Source organism: Stomoxys calcitrans, chromosome 5 (genome assembly GCF_963082655.1).
Source record: "Stomoxys calcitrans chromosome 5, idStoCalc2.1, whole genome shotgun sequence".
In the NCBI taxonomy this organism is placed as follows: Eukaryota; Metazoa; Arthropoda; class Insecta; order Diptera; family Muscidae; genus Stomoxys; species Stomoxys calcitrans.
In genome coordinates this window covers 120,766,828-120,785,857 of record NC_081556.1, presented here as the reverse complement: position 1 = coordinate 120,785,857, position 19,030 = coordinate 120,766,828, and the positions used below count along the sequence as shown (strand labels likewise).

Genomic DNA, 19,030 nt, shown 5'->3' with positions numbered 1-19,030 from the left:
ATTGAAAATTATGGCAAATAATTCGGATTAGTGCAACTCCTATGTTTTTTCTTCAAGAAACAAACTCAAAATCGCATAATTCGTACCAAAAACAATCAAAAAACCCCACGTGAGTTTGCAATTGCTGTAACTTTCTTAGTTTTGCAAACTTCACAATTTTTCAGACACCATTGGATTCGTGAGGAAAATCTCTTTCCGAAGTGTTGCTAAATGAAGCAATTCTGAAAAGTTTTCTGTGAAAAACATCGCAAAAACCAATTTTTTTTGGGTGTAAAATTGAAGGTCCTTTTCAAGGCCAAAAACGCTGTAACTCCTTAATTTTTTCGAATTTAGAAATTGTTCTAGCATTCCGCAGTTGGAAATTCGAAGACGATTCGTGCAATAAACAGAATTACTTAAAATTTCACATTTTATTTTTTTTGCATTTTTTTCGCAAAGGCTACCCCCTTATGAAATTTTTCAATTTTTGACGCGAAAAAATTTTTCGAGTTGAGTATACAGTATTGAAAATTATGGCAAATAATTCGGATTAGTGCAACTCCTATGTTTTTTCTTCAAGAAACAAACTCAAAATCGCATAATTCGTACCAAAAACAATCAAAAAACCCCACGTGAGTTTGCAATTGCTGTAACTTTCTTAGTTTTGCAAACTTCACAATTTTTCAGACACCGTTGGATTCGTGAGGAAAATCTCTTTTCGAAGTGGTGCTAAATTAAGCAATACTGAAAAGTTTTCTGTGAAAAACATCGCAAAAACCAATTTTTTTTGGGTGTAAAATTGAAGGTCCTTTTCAAGGCCAAAAACGCTGTAACTCCTTAATTTTTTCGAATTTAGAAATTTTTCTAGCATTCCGCAGTTGGAAATTCGAAGACGATTCGTGCAATAAACAGAATTACTTAAAATTTCACATTTTATTTTTTTTGCATTTTTTTTCGCAAAGGCTACCCCCTTATGAAATTTTTCAATTTTTGACGCGAAAAAATTTTTCGAGTTGAGTATACAGTATTGAAAATTATGGCAAATAATTCGGATTAGTGCAACTCCTTTGTTTTTTCTTCAAGAAACAAACTCAAAATCGCATAATTCGTACCAAAAACAATCAAAAAACCCCACGTGAGTTTGCAATTGCTGTAACTTTCTTAGTTTTGCAAACTTCACAATTTTTCAGACACCGTTGGATTCGTGAGGAAAATCTCTTTCCGAAGTGGTGCTAAATGAAGCAATACTGAAAAGTTTTCTGTGAACAACATCGCAAAAACCAATTTTTTTTGGGTGTAAAATTGAAGGTCCTTTTCAAGGCCAAAAACGCTGTAACTCCTTAATTTTTTCGAATTTAGAAATTTTTCTAGCATTCCGCAGTTGGAAATTCGAAGACGATTCGTGCAATAAACAGAATTACTTAAAATTTCACATTTTATTTTTTTTGCATTTTTTTCGCAAAGGCTACCCCCTTATGAAATTTTTCAATTTTTGACGCGAAAAAATTTTTCGAGTTGAGTATACAGTATTGAAAATTATGGCAAATAATTCGGATTAGTGCAACTCCTATGTTTTTTCTTCAAGAAACAAACTCAAAATCGCATAATTCGTACCAAAAACAATCAAAAAACCCCACGTGAGTTTGCAATTGCTGTAACTTTCTTAGTTTTGCAAACTTCACAATTTTTCAGACACCGTTGGATTCGTGAGGAAAATCTCTTTCCGAAGTGGTGCTAAATTAAGCAATACTGAAAAGTTTTCTGTGAAAAACATCGCAAAAACCAATTTTTTTTGGGTGTAAAATTGAAGGTCCTTTTCAAGGCCAAAAACGCTGTAACTCCTTAATTTTTTCGAATTTAGAAATTTTTCTAGCATTCCGCAGTTGGAAATTCGAAGACGATTCGTGCAATAAACAGAATTACTTAAAATTTCACATTTTATTTTTTTTGCATTTTTTTCGCAAATGCTACCCCCTTATGAAATTTTTCAATTTTTGACGCGAAAAAATTTTTCGAGTTGAGTATACAGTATTGAAAATTATGGCAAATAATTCGGATTAGTGCAACTCCTATGTTTTTTCTTCAAGAAACAAACTCAAAATCGCATAATTCGTACCAAAAACAATCAAAAAACCCCACGTGAGTTTGCAATTGCTGTAACTTTCTTAGTTTTGCAAACTTCACAATTTTTCAGACACCGTTGGATTCGTGAGGAAAATCTCTTTCCGAAGTGTTGCTAAATGAAGCAATTCTGAAAAGTTTTCTGTGAAAAACATCGCAAAAACCAATTTTTTTTGGGTGTAAAATTGAAGGTCCTTTTCAAGGCCAAAAACGCTGTAACTCCTTAATTTTTTCGAATTTAGAAATTGTTCTAGCATTCCGCAGTTGGAAATTCGAAGACGATTCGTGCAATAAACAGAATTACTTAAAATTTCACATTTTATTTTTTTTGCATTTTTTTTCGCAAAGGCTACCCCCTTATGAAATTTTTCAATTTTTGACGCGAAAAAATTTTTCGAGTTGAGTATACAGTATTGAAAATTATGGCAAATAATTCGGATTAGTGCAACTCCTATGTTTTTTCTTCAAGAAACAAACTCAAAATCGCATAATTCGTACCAAAAACAATCAAAAAACCCCACGTGAGTTTGCAATTGCTGTAACTTTCTTAGTTTTGCAAACTTCACAATTTTTCAGATACCGTTGGATTCGTGAGGAAAATCTCTTTCCGAAGTGGTGCTAAATTAAGCAATACTGAAAAGTTTTCTGTGAAAAACATCGCAAAAACCAATTTTTTTTGGGTGTAAAATTGAAGGTCCTTTTCAAGGCCAAAAACGCTGTAACTCCTTAATTTTTTCGAATTTAGAAATTTTTCTAGCATTCCGCAGTTGGAAATTCGAAGACGATTCGTGCAATAAACAGAATTACTTAAAATTTCACATTTTATTTTTTTTTGCCTTTTTTTCGCAAAGGCTACCTTATGAAATTTTTCAATTTTTGACTCGAAAAAATTTTTCGAGTTGAGTATACAGTATTGAAAATTATGGCAAATAATTCGGATTAGTGCAACTCCTATGTTTTTTCTTCAAGAAACAAACTCAAAATCGCATAATTCGTACCAAAAACAATCAAAAAACCCCACGTGAGTTTGCAATTGCTGTAACTTTCTTAGTTTTGCAAACTTCACAATTTTTCAGACACCGTTGGATTCGTGAGGAAAATCTCTTTCCGAAGTGGTGCTAAATGAAGCAATACTGAAAAGTTTTCTGTGAACAACATCGCAAAAACCAATTTTTTTTGGGTGTAAAATTGAAGGTCCTTTTCAAGGCCAAAAACGCTGTAACTCCTTAATTTTTTCGAATTTAGAAATTTTTCTAGCATTCCGCAGTTGGAAATTCGAAGACGATTCGTGCAATAAACAGAATTACTTAAAATTTCACATTTTATTTTTTTTGCATTTTTTTCGCAAAGGCTACCCCCTTATGAAATTTTTCAATTTTTGACGCGAAAAAATTTTTCGAGTTGAGTATACAGTATTGAAAATTATGGCAAATAATTCGGATTAGTGCAACTCCTATGTTTTTTCTTCAAGAAACAAACTCAAAATCGCATAATTCGTACCAAAAACAATCAAAAAACCCCACGTGAGTTTGCAATTGCTGTAACTTTCTTAGTTTTGCAAACTTCACAATTTTTCAGACACCGTTGGATTCGTGAGGAAAATCTCTTTCCGAAGTGTTGCTAAATGAAGCAATTCTGAAAAGCTTTCTGTGAAAAACATCGCAAAAACCAATTTTTTTTGGGTGTAAAATTGAAGGTACTTTTCAAGGCCAAAAACGCTGTAACTCCTTAATTTTTTCGAATTTAGAAATTTTTCTAGCATTCCGCAGTTGGAAATTCGAAGACGATTCGTGCAATAAACAGAATTACTTAAAATTTCACATTTTATTTTTTTTGCATTTTTTTTCGCAAAGGCTACCCCCTTATGAAATTTTTCAATTTTTGACGCGAAAAAATTTTTCGAGTTGAGTATACAGTATTGAAAATTATGGCAAATAATTCGGATTAGTGCAACTCCTATGTTTTTTCTTCAAGAAACAAACTCAAAATCGCATAATTCGTACCAAAAACAATCAAAAAACCCCACGTGAGTTTGCAATTGCTGTAACTTTCTTAGTTTTGCAAACTTCACAATTTTTCAGACACCGTTGGATTCGTGAGGAAAATCTCTTTCCGAAGTGGTGCTAAATTAAGCAATACTGAAAAGTTTTCTGTGAAAAACATCGCAAAAACCAATTTTTTTTGGGTGTAAAATTGAAGGTCCTTTTCAAGGCCAAAAACGCTGTAACTCCTTAATTTTTTCGAATTTAGAAATTTTTCTAGCATTCCGCAGTTGGAAATTCGAAGACGATTCGTGCAATAAACAGAATTACTTAAAATTTCACATTTTATTTTTTTTGCATTTTTTTCGCAAATGCTACCCCCTTATGAAATTTTTCAATTTTTGACGCGAAAAAATTTTTCGAGTTGAGTATACAGTATTGAAAATTATGGCAAATAATTCGGATTAGTGCAACTCCTATGTTTTTTCTTCAAGAAACAAACTCAAAATCGCATAATTCGTACCAAAAACAATCAAAAAACCCCACGTGAGTTTGCAATTGCTGTAACTTTCTTAGTTTTGCAAACTTCACAATTTTTCAGACACCGTTGGATTCGTGAGGAAAATCTCTTTCCGAAGTGTTGCTAAATGAAGCAATTCTGAAAAGTTTTCTGTGAAAAACATCGCAAAAACCAATTTTTTTTGGGTGTAAAATTGAAGGTCCTTTTCAAGGCCAAAAACGCTGTAACTCCTTAATTTTTTCGAATTTAGAAATTGTTCTAGCATTCCGCAGTTGGAAATTCGAAGACGATTCGTGCAATAAACAGAATTACTTAAAATTTCACATTTTATTTTTTTTGCATTTTTTTTCGCAAAGGCTACCCCCTTATGAAATTTTTCAATTTTTGACGCGAAAAAATTTTTCGAGTTGAGTATACAGTATTGAAAATTATGGCAAATAATTCGGATTAGTGCAACTCCTATGTTTTTTCTTCAAGAAACAAACTCAAAATCGCATAATTCGTACCAAAAACAATCAAAAAACCCCACGTGAGTTTGCAATTGCTGTAACTTTCTTAGTTTTGCAAACTTCACAATTTTTCAGATACCGTTGGATTCGTGAGGAAAATCTCTTTCCGAAGTGGTGCTAAATTAAGCAATACTGAAAAGTTTTCTGTGAAAAACATCGCAAAAACCAATTTTTTTTTGGGTGTAAAATTGAAGGTCCTTTTCAAGGCCAAAAACGCTGTAACTCCTTAATTTTTTCGAATTTAGAAATTTTTCTAGCATTCCGCAGTTGGAAATTCGAAGACGATTCGTGCAATAAACAGAATTACTTAAAATTTCACATTTTATTTTTTTTTGCCTTTATTTCGCAAAGGCTACCTTATGAAATTTTTCAATTTTTGACGCGAAAAAATTTTTCGAGTTGAGTATACAGTATTGAAAATTATGGCAAATAATTCGGATTAGTGCAACTCCTATGTTTTTTCTTCAAGAAACAAACTCAAAATCGCATAATTCGTACCAAAAACAATCAAAAAACCCCACGTGAGTTTGCAATTGCTGTAACTTTCTTAGTTTTGCAAACTTCACAATTTTTCAGACACCGTTGGATTCGTGAGGAAAATCTCTTTTCGAAGTGGTGCTAAATTAAGCAATACTGAAAAGTTTTCTGTGAAAAACATCGCAAAAACCAATTTTTTTTGGGTGTAAAATTGAAGGTCCTTTTCAAGGCCAAAAACGCTGTAACTCCTTAATTTTTTCGAATTTAGAAATTGTTCTAGCATTCCGCAGTTGGAAATTCGAAGACGATTCGTGCAATAAACAGAATTACTTAAAATTTCACATTTTATTTTTTTTGCATTTTTTTTCGCAAAGGCTACCCCCTTATGAAATTTTTCAATTTTTGACGCGAAAAAATTTTTCGAGTTGAGTATACAGTATTGAAAATTATGGCAAATAATTCGGATTAGTGCAACTAATTTGTTTTTTCTTCAAGAAACAAACTCAAAATCGCATAATTCGTACCAAAAACAATCAAAAAACCCCACGTGAGTTTGCAATTGCTGTAACTTTCTTAGTTTTGCAAACTTCACAATTTTTCAGACACCGTTGGATTCGTGAGGAAAATCTCTTTCCGAAGTGGTGCTAAATGAAGCAATACTGAAAAGTTTTCTGTGAACAACATCGCAAAAACCAATTTTTTTTGGGTGTAAAATTGAAGGTCCTTTTCAAGGCCAAAAACGCTGTAACTCCTTAATTTTTTCGAATTTAGAAATTGTTCTAGCATTCCGCAGTTGGAAATTCGAAGACGATTCGTGCAATAAACAGAATTACTTAAAATTTCACATTTTATTTTTTTTGCATTTTTTTTCGCAAAGGCTACCCCCTTATGAAATTTTTCAATTTTTGACGCGAAAAAATTTTTCGAGTTGAGTATACAGTATTGAAAATTATGGCAAATAATTCGGATTAGTGCAACTCCTATGTTTTTTCTTCAAGAAACAAACTCAAAATCGCATAATTCGTACCAAAAACAATCAAAAAACCCCACGTGAGTTTGCAATTGCTGTAACTTTCTTAGTTTTGTAAACTTCACAATTTTTCAGATACCGTTGGATTCGTGAGGAAAATCTCTTTCCGAAGTGTTGCTAAATGAAGCAATTCTGAAAAGCTTTCTGTGAAAAACATCGCAAAAACCAATTTTTTTTGGGTGTAAAATTGAAGGTCCTTTTCAAGGCCAAAAACGCTGTAACTCCTTAATTTTTTCGAATTTAGAAATTTTTCTAGCATTCCGCAGTTGGAAATTCGAAGACGATTCGTGCAATAAACAGAATTACTTAAAATTTCACATTTTATTTTTTTTGCATATTTTTCGCAAAGGCTACCTCCTTATGAAATTTTTCAATTTTTGACGCGAAAAAATTTTTCGAGTTGAGTATACAGTATTGAAAATTATGGCAAATAATTCGGATTAGTGCAACTCCTATGTTTTTTCTTCAAGAAACAAACTCAAAATCGCATAATTCGTACCAAAAACAATCAAAAAAACCCCACGTGAGTTTGCAATTGCTGTAACTTTCTTAGTTTTGCAAACTTCACAATTTTTCAGACACCGTTGGATTCGTGAGGAAAATCTCTTTCCGAAGTGGTGCTAAATGAAGCAATACTGAAAAGTTTTCTGTGAACAACATCGCAAAAACCAATTTTTTTTGGGTGTAAAATTGAAGGTCCTTTTCAAGGCCAAAAACGCTGTAACTCCTTAATTTTTTCGAATTTAGAAATTTTTCTAGCATTCCGCAGTTGGAAATTCGAAGACGATTCGTGCAATAAACAGTATTACTTTAAATTTCACCTTTTTTTTTGCATTTTTTTCGCAAAGGCTACCACCCCCTTATGAAATTTTTCAATTTTTGACGCGAAAAAATTTTTCGAGTTGGGTATACAGTATTGAAAATTATGGCAAATAATTCGGATCAGTGCAACTCCTATGTTTTTTCTTCAAGAAACAAACTCAAAATTGCATAATTCGTACCAAAAACAATCATAAAACCCCACGTGAGTTTGCAATTGCTGTAACTTTCTTAGTTTTGCAAACTTCACAATTTTTCAGACACCGTTGGATTCGTGAGGAAAATCTCTTTTCGAAGTGGTGCTAAATTAAGCAATACTGAAAAGTTTTCTGTGAAAAACATCGCAAAAACCAATTTTTTTGGGTGTAAAATTGAAGGTCCTTTTCAAGGCCAAAAACGCTGTAACTCCTTAATTTTTTCAAATTTAGAAATTTTTCTAGCATTCCGCAGTTGGAAATTCGAAGACGATTCGTGCAATAAACAGTATTACTTTAAATTTCACCTTTTTTTTTTTTGCATTTTTTTCGCAAAGGCTACCACCCCCTTATGAAATTTTTCAATTTTTGACGCGAAAAAATTTTTCGAGTTGGGTATACAGTATTGAAAATTATGGCAAATAATTCGGATCAGTGCAACTCCTATGTTTTTTCTTCAAGAAACAAACTCAAAATTGCATAATTCGTACCAAAAACAATCAAAAAACCCCACGTGAGTTTGCAATTGCTGTAACTTTCTTAGTTTTGCAAACTTCACAATTTTTCAGACACCGTTGGATTCGTGAGGAAAATCTCTTTTCGAAGTGGTGCTAAATTAAGCAATACTGAAAAGTTTTCTGTGAAAAACATCGCAAAAACCAATTTTTTTGGGTGTAAAATTGAAGGTCCTTTTCAAGGCCAAAAACGCTGTAACTCCTTAATTTTTTCAAATTTAGAAATTTTTCTAGCATTCCGCAGTTGGAAATTCGAAGACGATTCGTGCAATAAACAGTATTACTTTAAATTTCACCTTTTTTTTTGCATTTTTTTCGCAAAGGCTACCACCCCCTTATGAAATTTTTCAATTTTTGACGCGAAAAAATTTTTCGAGTTGGGTATACAGTATTGAAAATTATGGCAAATAATTCGGATCAGTGCAACTCCTATGTTTTTTCTTCAAGAAACAAACTCAAAATTGCATAATTCGTACCAAAAACAATCAAAAAACCCCACGTGAGTTTGCAATTGCTGTAACTTTCTTAGTTTTGCAAACTTCACAATTTTTCAGACACCGTTGGATTCGTGAGGAAAATCTCTTTCCGAAGTGGTGCTAAATGAAGCAATGCTGAAAAGTTTTCTGTGAAAAACATCGCAAAAACCAATTTTTTTTGGGTGTAAAATTGAAGGTCCTTTTCAAGGCCAAAAACGCTGTAACTCCTTAATTTTTTCGAATTTAGAAATTTTTCTAGCATTCCGCAGTTGGAAATTCGAAGACGATTCGTGCAATAAACAGAATTACTTAAAATTTCACATTTTATTTTTTTTGCATTTTTTTCGCAAAGGCTACCACATTTATGAAATATGAAACTTATGAAATTTTTCAATTTTTGACGCGAAAAAATTTTTCGAGTTGAGTATACAGTATTGAAAATTATGGCAAATAATTCGGATTAGTGCAACTCCTATGTTTTTTCTTCAAGAAACAAACTCAAAATCGCATAATTCGTACCAAAAAAGATTAAAAAACCCCACGTGAGTTTGCAATTGCTGTAACTTTCTTAGTTTTGCAAACTTCACAATTTTTCAGACACCGTTGGATTCGTGAGGAAAATCTCTTTCCGAAGTGGTGCTAAATGAAGCAATACTGAAAAGTTTTCTGTGAAAAACATCGCAAAAACCAATTTGTTTTTGGGTGTAAAATTGAAGGTCCTTTTCAAGGCCAAAAACGCTGTAACTCCTTAATTTTTTCGAATTTAGAAATTTTTCTAGCATTCCGCAGTTGGAAATTCGAAGACGATTCGTGCAATAAACAGAATTACTTAAAATTTCACATTTTATTTTTTTTGCATTTTTTTCGCAAAGGCTACGCCCTTATGAAATTTTTCAATTTTTGACGCGAAAAAATTTTTCGAGTTGAGTATACAGTATTGAAAATTATGGCAAATAATTCGGATTAGTCCAACTCCTATGTTTTTTCTTCAAGAAACAAACTCAAAATCGCCTAATTCGTATCAAAAACAATCAAAAAACCCCACGTGAGTTTGCAATTGCTGTAACTTTCTTAGTTTTGCATACTTCACAATTTTTCAGACACCGTTGGATTCGTGAGGAAAATCTCTTTCCGAAGTGGTGCTAAATGAAGCAATACTGAAAAGTTTTCTGCGAAAAACATCGCAAAAACCAATTTTTTTTGGGTGTAAAATTGAAGGTCCTTTTCAAGGCCAAAAACGCTGTAACTCCTTAATTTTTTCGAATTTAGACATTTTTCTAGCATTCCGCAGTTGGAAATTCGAAGACGATTCGCGCAATAAACAGAATTACTTAAAATTTCACATTTTATTTTTTTTGCATTTTTTTCGCAAAGGCTACCCCTTATGAAATTTTTCAATTTTTGCGCGAAAAAATTTTTCGAGTTGAGTATACAGTATTGAAAATTATGGCAAATAATTCGGATTAGTGCAACTCCTATGTTTTTTCTTCAAGAAACAAACTCAAAATCGCCTAATTCGTACCAAAAACAATCAAAAAACCCCACGTGAGTTTGCAATTGCTGTAACTTTCTTAGTTTTGCAAACTTCACAATTTTTCAGACACCGTTGGATTCGTGAGGAAAATCTCTTTCCGAAGTGGTGCTAAATGAAGCAATACTGAAAAGTTTTCTGTGAACAACATCGCAAAAAGCAATTTTTTTTTTGGGTGTAAAATTGAAGTTCCTTTTCAAGGCCAAAAACGCTGTAACTCCTTAATTTTTTCGAATTTAGTAATTTTTCTAGCATTCCGCAGTTGGAAATTCGAAGACGATTCGTGCAATAAACAGAATTACTTAAAATTTCACATTTTATTTTTTTTGCAGCAATTGCAAACTCACGTGGGGTTTTTTGATTGTTTTTGGTACGAATTATGCGATTTTGAGTTTGTTTCTTGAAGAAAAAACATAGGAGTTGCACTAATCCGAATTATTTCCCATAATTTTCAATACTGTATACTCAACTCGAAAAGTTTTTTCGCGTCAAAAATTGAAAAATTTCATAAGGGGGTAGCCTTTGCGAAAAAAATGCAAAAAAAATAAAATGTGAAATTTTAAGTAATTCTGTTTATTGCACGAATCGTCATCGAATTTCCAACTGCGGAATGCTAGAAAAATTTCTAAATTCGAAAAAATTAAGGAGTTACAGCGTTTTTGGCCTTGAAAAGGACCTTCAATTTTACACCCAAAAAAAAATTGGTTTTTGCGATGTTTTTTACAGAAAACTTTTCAGTATTGCTTCATTTAGCACCACTTCGGAAAGAGATTTTCCTCACGAATCCAACGGTGTCTGAAAAATTGTGAAGTTTGCAAAACTAAGAAAGTTACAGCAATTGCAAACTCACGTGGGGTTTTTTGATTGTTTTTGGTACGAATTATGCGATTTTGAGTTTGTTTCTTGAAGAAAAAACATAGGAGTTGCACTAATCCGAATTATTTGCCATAATTTTCAATACTGTATACTCAACTCGAAAAATTTTTTCGCGTCAAAAATTGAAAAATTTCATAAGGGGGTAGCCTTTGCGAAAAAAATGCAAAAAAAATAAAATGTGAAATTTTAAGTAATTCTGTTTATTGCACGAATCGTCTTCGAATTTCCAACAGCGGAATTTGCGGAAAATTTTTCATACACCCTTGGATTCGTGGGTAAAATCTCTTTTGATTTCAGAAATATATTTAACAGGGATTTAATGGCTGTTTTAAAATATATATATACATATATATATATAAGAAAATCTTTACTTTATACTTTATTTGCAATGATGGTCTGGTAAAGTGCTCGATATTACCAGTCCTAGTTCTTCAGAGTACACCCCAAAGCCCACGTGGTCGGCTAATTTGAAACCATCTGCATAGAAGTCTTCTATTACCAGGGATATCGTTGTACCATTCTGTAAATTAGGAATTTTGGTATAGTACAGGCAATGTGTAATTCACACAGCCTGGAACATCGGGCATTGTATCAAGGCTAACACAGTGTCCGTATCAGCCGCATGACCAAAGAGTAAGCTCCCTTAACTTCACAGCAGTGATCGCAGCAATTTGTCTAGCCACAAGTATAGAGGAATTAGGTGTAGCCCCCAGGGCGGCTGTGATGCACAAACAAGCTATCCATTGGATCCGGTTGAGTATGTAACAGTAGGTGAAATTTTGAAGCGCCATCCACTAGACCACAACACCATATAGCTTTATAGGTCTGGCGACTAAAGCATACACCCAGTACATGACACCCGGTATAAACTCACAACAAAAATTAAACATTTAAAGACGTTCCTATTTGTAAGGCTATTTTGAGTCTTTAACTACGGTTCACTATTCTCTTGTCACAAGGTCAATTTCCTAACTTTCAACGATAAATTTTATCTACTATTCTTTGTTTCCCTAAAAAGAGAAACCGCGTAAAGAACTTGACAAATGCGATCCATGGTGGAGGGTATATAAGGTTCGGCATGGCCGAACTTTGCACGCTCTTACTTGTTTTTTCTTACCTTGTTTTAAGGAAACTTTTATCTACAAAATTCAAGAAGAATTATTATGATATCTTTATTCGTTTCTCTTCTCAAATTTGTTTAATATACACATATATTAAAGGACTGTAAATGTCATATTTTTCTCCTTTAATGCCATCTGTCAAAAACAAAACCATAGCTACGATATGCGATCATCAACCCAACATCATGCCATGAGGGTTGCGCGACAATCCATTGCCAAGTGCTGCAGTGCCGACAAACCCACAATGCCATTGACTGTTTTCACAGCAACACGGCTCACCTGCAATGCATCAGACATCTGTGTCAATTTCGAAAATATATGAGAGAAAAGAAAAACCCAAAGAAATTTGTTTACCTGTTATATGATGGCGTCAAAGAAACATTTGACAAAATGGGCGAAAGCATCATAAAACCCTTGTTCCCATTTTGTAATTAAGGATTTTTTATGGTACTGCAAAAAGCTGTTAAAAAATAATGAGAGATTTTCGCGGTATTAATTTGTATACCATTATATAATAGGTCCATATTGATACAGAATGTGGGCGAGTTTTTCATTTATTGCAACAAGGCATGTGTTTAAAAAATAAATTGATTTAAAATAAAACAAGTAAAACCGTTCTATGTTCGACCGGGCCGAATTTTGGGCACCCACCACCATGGATCCTCTAAAAATTTACCCTTATAATCTTAGTTTGCACTGGAATTTTATCGGTATATGGGATATGGGGACCAATATCACCATATTGACCGATTCGAATAAAACTTGGCACTGATGGTGTATGTCATCAGATAGTGTTTTCGGCCAAATTTCAGCCCAATCAGGTGAAAATTTAGGCTTCTTAGGGCTGAAAAAGACAAATACGGGGATCGGTTTATATGGGGGCAATATCTGTTTATTGACCGATTCGCAACGTACTTGGCATGGATGTTGGAAGTCATAACGCAAGTCATTGTTCCAAATGTCAGCCAAATCTGATGAAAATTTAGACTTCTAAGGGCTCGAGAAATCAAATCCGGGGATCGGTTTATATGGGGGCTATATCTGTTTATAGACGATCGGATCATACCTGAAAGTCAAATTGGCTGAAAATTGAGTCATAATTTAAGTCATTGTTCCAAATTGCAGCCAACCAGATGAAAATTGAAGCATCCAAGGGCTTAAGAAGTCAAACCCGGGGATCGGTTTATATGGGGGCTACTTCTGTTTATAGCCTTATTCGGATCATACTTGGCATGGATGATGAAAGTTCTAACGCAAATCGTTTTTTCAAATTTCAGGCAAACCGGATGAAATTGAGGTTTCTAGGGGCTCCAGAAGTAAAACCGCAGGATCGATGTATATGGGGGCTATGACTGTTTATAGACCGATTCGGATCATACTTGGCATGGATGTTGGATGTCATAATTCAAGTCATTGTTCCAAATTTCAGCCAAATCTGATGAAAATTTAGGCTTCCAAGGGCTCGAGAAATCAAATCCGGGGATCGGTTTATATGGAGGCTACATTTGTTTACAGACCTATTCGGATCATACTTGGCATGGATGTTGAAAGTCCGAACGCAAATAATTTTTTCAAATTTCAGCCAAACCGGATGAAAATTGAGGCTTCCAAGGGCTTAAGAAGTCAAATCCCGTGATCGGTTTATATGGGGGCTATATCTGTTTATAGCCGATTCGAATCATACCTGAAAGTCGTAACTCAAGTCTTTGTTCCAAATTTTAATAAATTGAGGCTTATATGAGTTCAAGAAATCAAATCGGGGGATCGGTTTATATTGGGTTGCCCAAAAAGTAATTGCGGATTTTTCATATAGTTGGCGTTGACAAATTTTTTCACAGCTTGTGACTCTGTAATTGCATTCTTTTTTCTGCCAGTTATCAGCTGTTACTTTTAGCTTGCTTTAGAAAAAAGTGTAAAAAAAGTATATTTGATTAAAGTTCATTCTAATTTTAATCAAAAATGCATTTACTTTCTTTTAAAAAATCCGCAATTACAATTACGATAGCAGCCGAAAGCGTACAGCTAGCCGCTTGAAATTTTGGTATGTAGAATAAAATTATACCCTACAACTTTATTTATTTTGTATAAAATTTTAGCAGAATTTATGGTGGATGGTTCCCAAGATTCGACCCGGCCGAACTTAGCACGCTTTTACTTGTTGAATTTTTAAAATTATGTAAAATTTGTGATTTTGTCTCACCAATTTTTCCCCAAAATTATATGATAAGAATAAATTTGTAATTTGTTTTTATTGAATGAGAATAAAAACATTTTATTCTTTACTTAGAAATTCTCTTAAATGTATATTCTGCATATATATGCTGTATATTCTTATTTAAATTTTTAAATATGTACTCCATATTTCTCACTTCCATGCAACCGTTGCTTTGCAGAGTTCACTCGCTTATGAAATAACCCATAGCAACAAATCACCTACATGTACCTGTTATTGCATGCCATGACGCTCTTGGACTTGGCTGCCTACATGTGTGAGTTTAGTATGCAGTTGTGATGGCCTGTGGTCTGTTACCCAGCAGGCCGCGTCATCACAATGTCTTAAAAGATGGGTGCAAGACCATGTTAAATCGTTGAAGACGTATAGCCGACAGGCCATGTAAATCATTGATAACATTTTCATATGGTTGTGGCGAAAATCATGCTTGACATTTTAAACGACATTGTGAACGAACATGTCGTCATGCCTCATTACAATTCAAGTGAGAGATGTGTTATGATGTCCTTAAGAGAGTGTTAGTTTTTCGAAGAAAAAAAAAAATTTAATTTTAAATTCCTGAATAAAAAAATTGTGCTGACTTGTTCATGGACACTGTTAGGGAATTCGTCGACAATATATAAGACATGTCCGCAGATATCCCATATCGGTGACAAAGTTCAAATTGTCTTTAAACAGCTGGGTAATTACATTGTGCGGCATGACCCCACAGGACAATGGCATGCTGTCATAGCTGTTAAGGGTCCCTTCAAATGGCGCAGCTCATAAATATATATGTTTTCGTGTTCAGAAAATTGCAGTTTTTCAGTTATACTTGGTAAGGACGTTGGATAATAATCCCCTTGTGCAAAATTACAGTCAAATTGGAGAGATGATCAAGGAGTACGATCGGGAGATCGCTTTATATGGGAATCGTGTCTGAACATATAGGACACCTTAGCACAGAGGTTAGCATGTCCGCTTATAAGGCAGAATGACTGGATTAGAATCCCCGCGAGAAGTTTGCATTGGAATTTTATCGGTATATGGGATATGGGGACCAATATCACCATATTGACCGATTCGAATAAAACTTGGCACTGATGGTGTATGTCATCAGATAGTGTTTTCGGCCAAATTTCAGCCCAATCAGGTGAAAATTTAGGCTTCTTAGGGCTGAAAAAGACAAATACGGGGATCGGTTTATATGGGGGCAATATCTGTTTATTGACCGATTCGCAACGTACTCATTAAAATTTCGAGCTTTGTTATCCACTCCTAATGCTGCCGATATTTGTGAGGTACTGTACCATTTGGTATGGGAGCCATGTAAAAACTTCTCCACGAAGAGGTGTCGCCTTGAATCGGACAGGCGACAAATTTACATCCATATCAGAACATGAACCGAATGGCTCCTTTTCAAGGTCGTAGGTCTTTGGAGAAATTAAGTGGTGGGGGCTTGCTCCAAACTCAGAGGCCTTTCTACGCTTACGGACCTACATTAATAAAAGCAACAATGAAAGATTTCAAGCGAATTGCTTTATTCGTCTAGCGCTATCGTTATTTTCCCTGACGGAAGGATGGACATGGCTAGACCGATTTTAAGCCTTATGTTGATCATCAAATCTCTATAGGGTTGCAGATCAATATTTCGACGTGTTACAAATGGAATGTATAGATAAATATAATGCGTGGTGAAAAGTATAAACAGGTATTCAAAGCTGAATGTAGTTGCACAAGTTCTATATGACACATGGAAGTGATCCAAACTAAAAACAAATCACTTAGTCTAAAAATAAACAATTTTTTACGAATATTTATAGCAATTTACCCTGACTAACTCAGACATTATTTTTAATAAAATACTTAGATAGGCCACATTAAGCAGTAGTATTATTATTGTTAGTATTATTTATAGTAGTATTGTTAGTATTATTTTTAGTAGTATTGTTAGTATTTTGTGAAGCTCTATAGAAAATGTTGGGCAATCGGTGTTTAGAGAAGCTTACTATAGCAACTACCATTTTGTCTGCATTGAAAATTGCTAATGGATTTGTGAGTACATGCATACTTTTAGTAGCTAAATTCATCCTTATTAAATGTTGAATGATTTGATATCTGTCATTCCAAAGCGTTCCTTTTCTATGAGCATTGATACGGTGCGCTACGAATACAACTCTAGTATAATGAAAACGCTCTCTCTGGAAATTATCAAAGCTGATGGACGCAATAAATTGAATGGCTCATTTTCCTTCACAGAGGACTTTTATGATTTGAGCATTAATCATTGCGTTACCATTAACAGAACCAATGGCAAACGTCCTCTATTATATAACATAACTATAGATATATGCGAAAATTTAAACAAAACCTGGTATAATTCAAATCCTATTTTCACTAGTTCAATATGGATACTAAAAAAATACATTACGGAAATGCCATCCAAGTGTCCTTTTAAAAAGGTAAATTCCAGCCTCTTACCCAGCAAAACTTTTTCCAACTTTTATAGGGTTGCCCAAAAAGTAATTGCGGATTTTTTAAAAGAAAGTAAATGTATTTTTAATAAAACTGAGAATGAACTTTAATCAAATATACTTTTTTACACTTTTTTTCTAAAGCAAGCTAAAAGTAACAGCTGATAACTGACAGAAGAAAAAATGCAATTACAGAGTCACAAGCTGTGAAAAAATTTGTCAACGCCGATTATATGAAAAATCCGTAATTACTTTTTGGGCAACCCAATACTACCCATGCTATATTAAGTCATGATTTTTTTTACATGGACTTTTCGCAAGTGCTGCAATTTTTCTTCAGCCAATGCAGTGAATTATATTTTACTTTCATCAAAGTTTGTTCAATACAAAAAGAATATAATTTACTGAAATGGCTGAAGAAAGAAAGTAGTATTTCTCCTGCAACAGTCCTATGTTAATATTGTGACATTTAATGTAGCATTGCTAGTAAGAAAAAGTTTTGCTTTGACACTTATTACCACTTTATTTTGATTTTGTAATTTTCTCTGATATTTTAGAACCATATATATTCCATTGTAGAATTGCATTATAACGAAGATTTGCTTCCCCCTTACATGCCGGAGCTTAATTTCACATCAGTCCTTGGAATTATTCGTAAGCAAACATATGGAGCAAAGGTATTTGTGGAAGCACATTCGCAACGCAAGGCTGCCAAAGGTGAACGCCCACCAAAGAATTAAAAGGATGTATAAAATTTTCTTTTTGTAAGCATTGTGGAACCTTCGCTCCACAAACTCACACACGCAACACAGTGTTTTCAAATCAACAAAACAATGGAAATATTGCGATAAATTCTAAACAAATAAAGATTACTTAAAAGAAAACTTTGGGTGAATGCTTAGGGGTTTTACTTTCACGGCTCGAGGCGCATGAGCGTTGCCATCTTGGGTGTATATATTTGCATACTGTTTGCCAAGACTGCAGTTATAGACTGATTTAGGATAGGTTGAAAAGAGGGTGCGGATAGTAATCCGCCCCCATGCCACTATGGACATAAGATTAAAAAGTAACCTTGAAAAATAACATTTTAAGTTAGGAATTCTGAACGATGGAGCATTTCCTTTGTCATTGCCCGTCTATCGGGTCTAACAGATACCGGCACTTAAGTGGAGACACAATACCACCCATGAACCAACATAGGGGAGTGGTATTGAAAACAACTAAGGATTTTGTAAGTAGCACGGAATTCCTAACTTAAAATTTTCCTTTTAGAGGTTAATTTATAGTTTGTAGAGCGCACAACAAGCCAATTATTGGCTTAGGTGTATGTTCATAGGATTAATATCTGCACCCTCTTTGCAACCTAACCTAACCTAGGAATTCTGTGCTTCTCACAAATTCCTTATTTGTATTCCATACCACTCCCCTAAGTTGGTTCATGTCTGATATTGAACCAACTTAGGAGGATGGTATGTAAAACAATTAAGGATTTTCCAAGAAGCACAAAATCCTTCATTTATTTCATTTACTAAGTTAGTTTTAAGAGCGCACAACAAGCCGATTACTGGCATAGGTATATGTCCATAGTGACATGGGGCTGATTTATATCTGCAACCTCTTGATAGATTGATTTAGTTAGACACAATGTGTTGCGTTAGCGAGATATGTTTGGCCGGGCTGAATGTAATTCCATCCCATGGTGGAGGGTATAACAGGTAAAAATGTGCTTAGTTCGGCCGGACTGAATCGGCCGGCTACAAATGTGCACATATGAAGGACGTAGAAGTTTAATCGGGAGATCGGTTTATATTGGATCTATATCAGAATGTAGGCCGATTTGGGCCGTACTTGGAATGGTTGTTGGAAGTCATAAGAGAACACTATGTGACGAATATCAGACAAATAGAAAAAACATGATTCTCATATAAGATATGATTATTTTTTTTATAAAGATGAATGTTGCTGTAGTTCAACATTCGTAGCCAAGATTTGTCATTGCTATAAAAGCCGTAGCTGAAATCGAGCAAATGATCCATAAATCCGAAGCCTGGTGAGATTATCGTACACATTACAAAAGGTAAATGGCATTTTAAATTAATACTTTCCAAATTTTTATTTTAATAATTTGTGCATAGGAGTCCGCTGAAGTTGCTGCTCTACTGTCACAGGTCAAGCAAATCGGAGAAATCAGTGC

At 34.0% G+C, this 19,030-nt stretch overlaps 1 long non-coding RNA gene across 1 annotated transcript; it reads left to right on the top strand.

Annotated features, from left to right (window-relative positions):
* Positions 1-17,286: 17,286 nt before the first annotated feature.
* LOC106087083 (uncharacterized) lies at positions 17,287-17,720 on the top strand. The gene is made up of 2 exons (XR_001221220.2): positions 17,287-17,322; positions 17,394-17,720. It is a non-coding gene; the product is annotated as an uncharacterized LOC106087083 (long non-coding RNA).
* Positions 17,721-19,030: the final 1,310 nt, after the last annotated feature.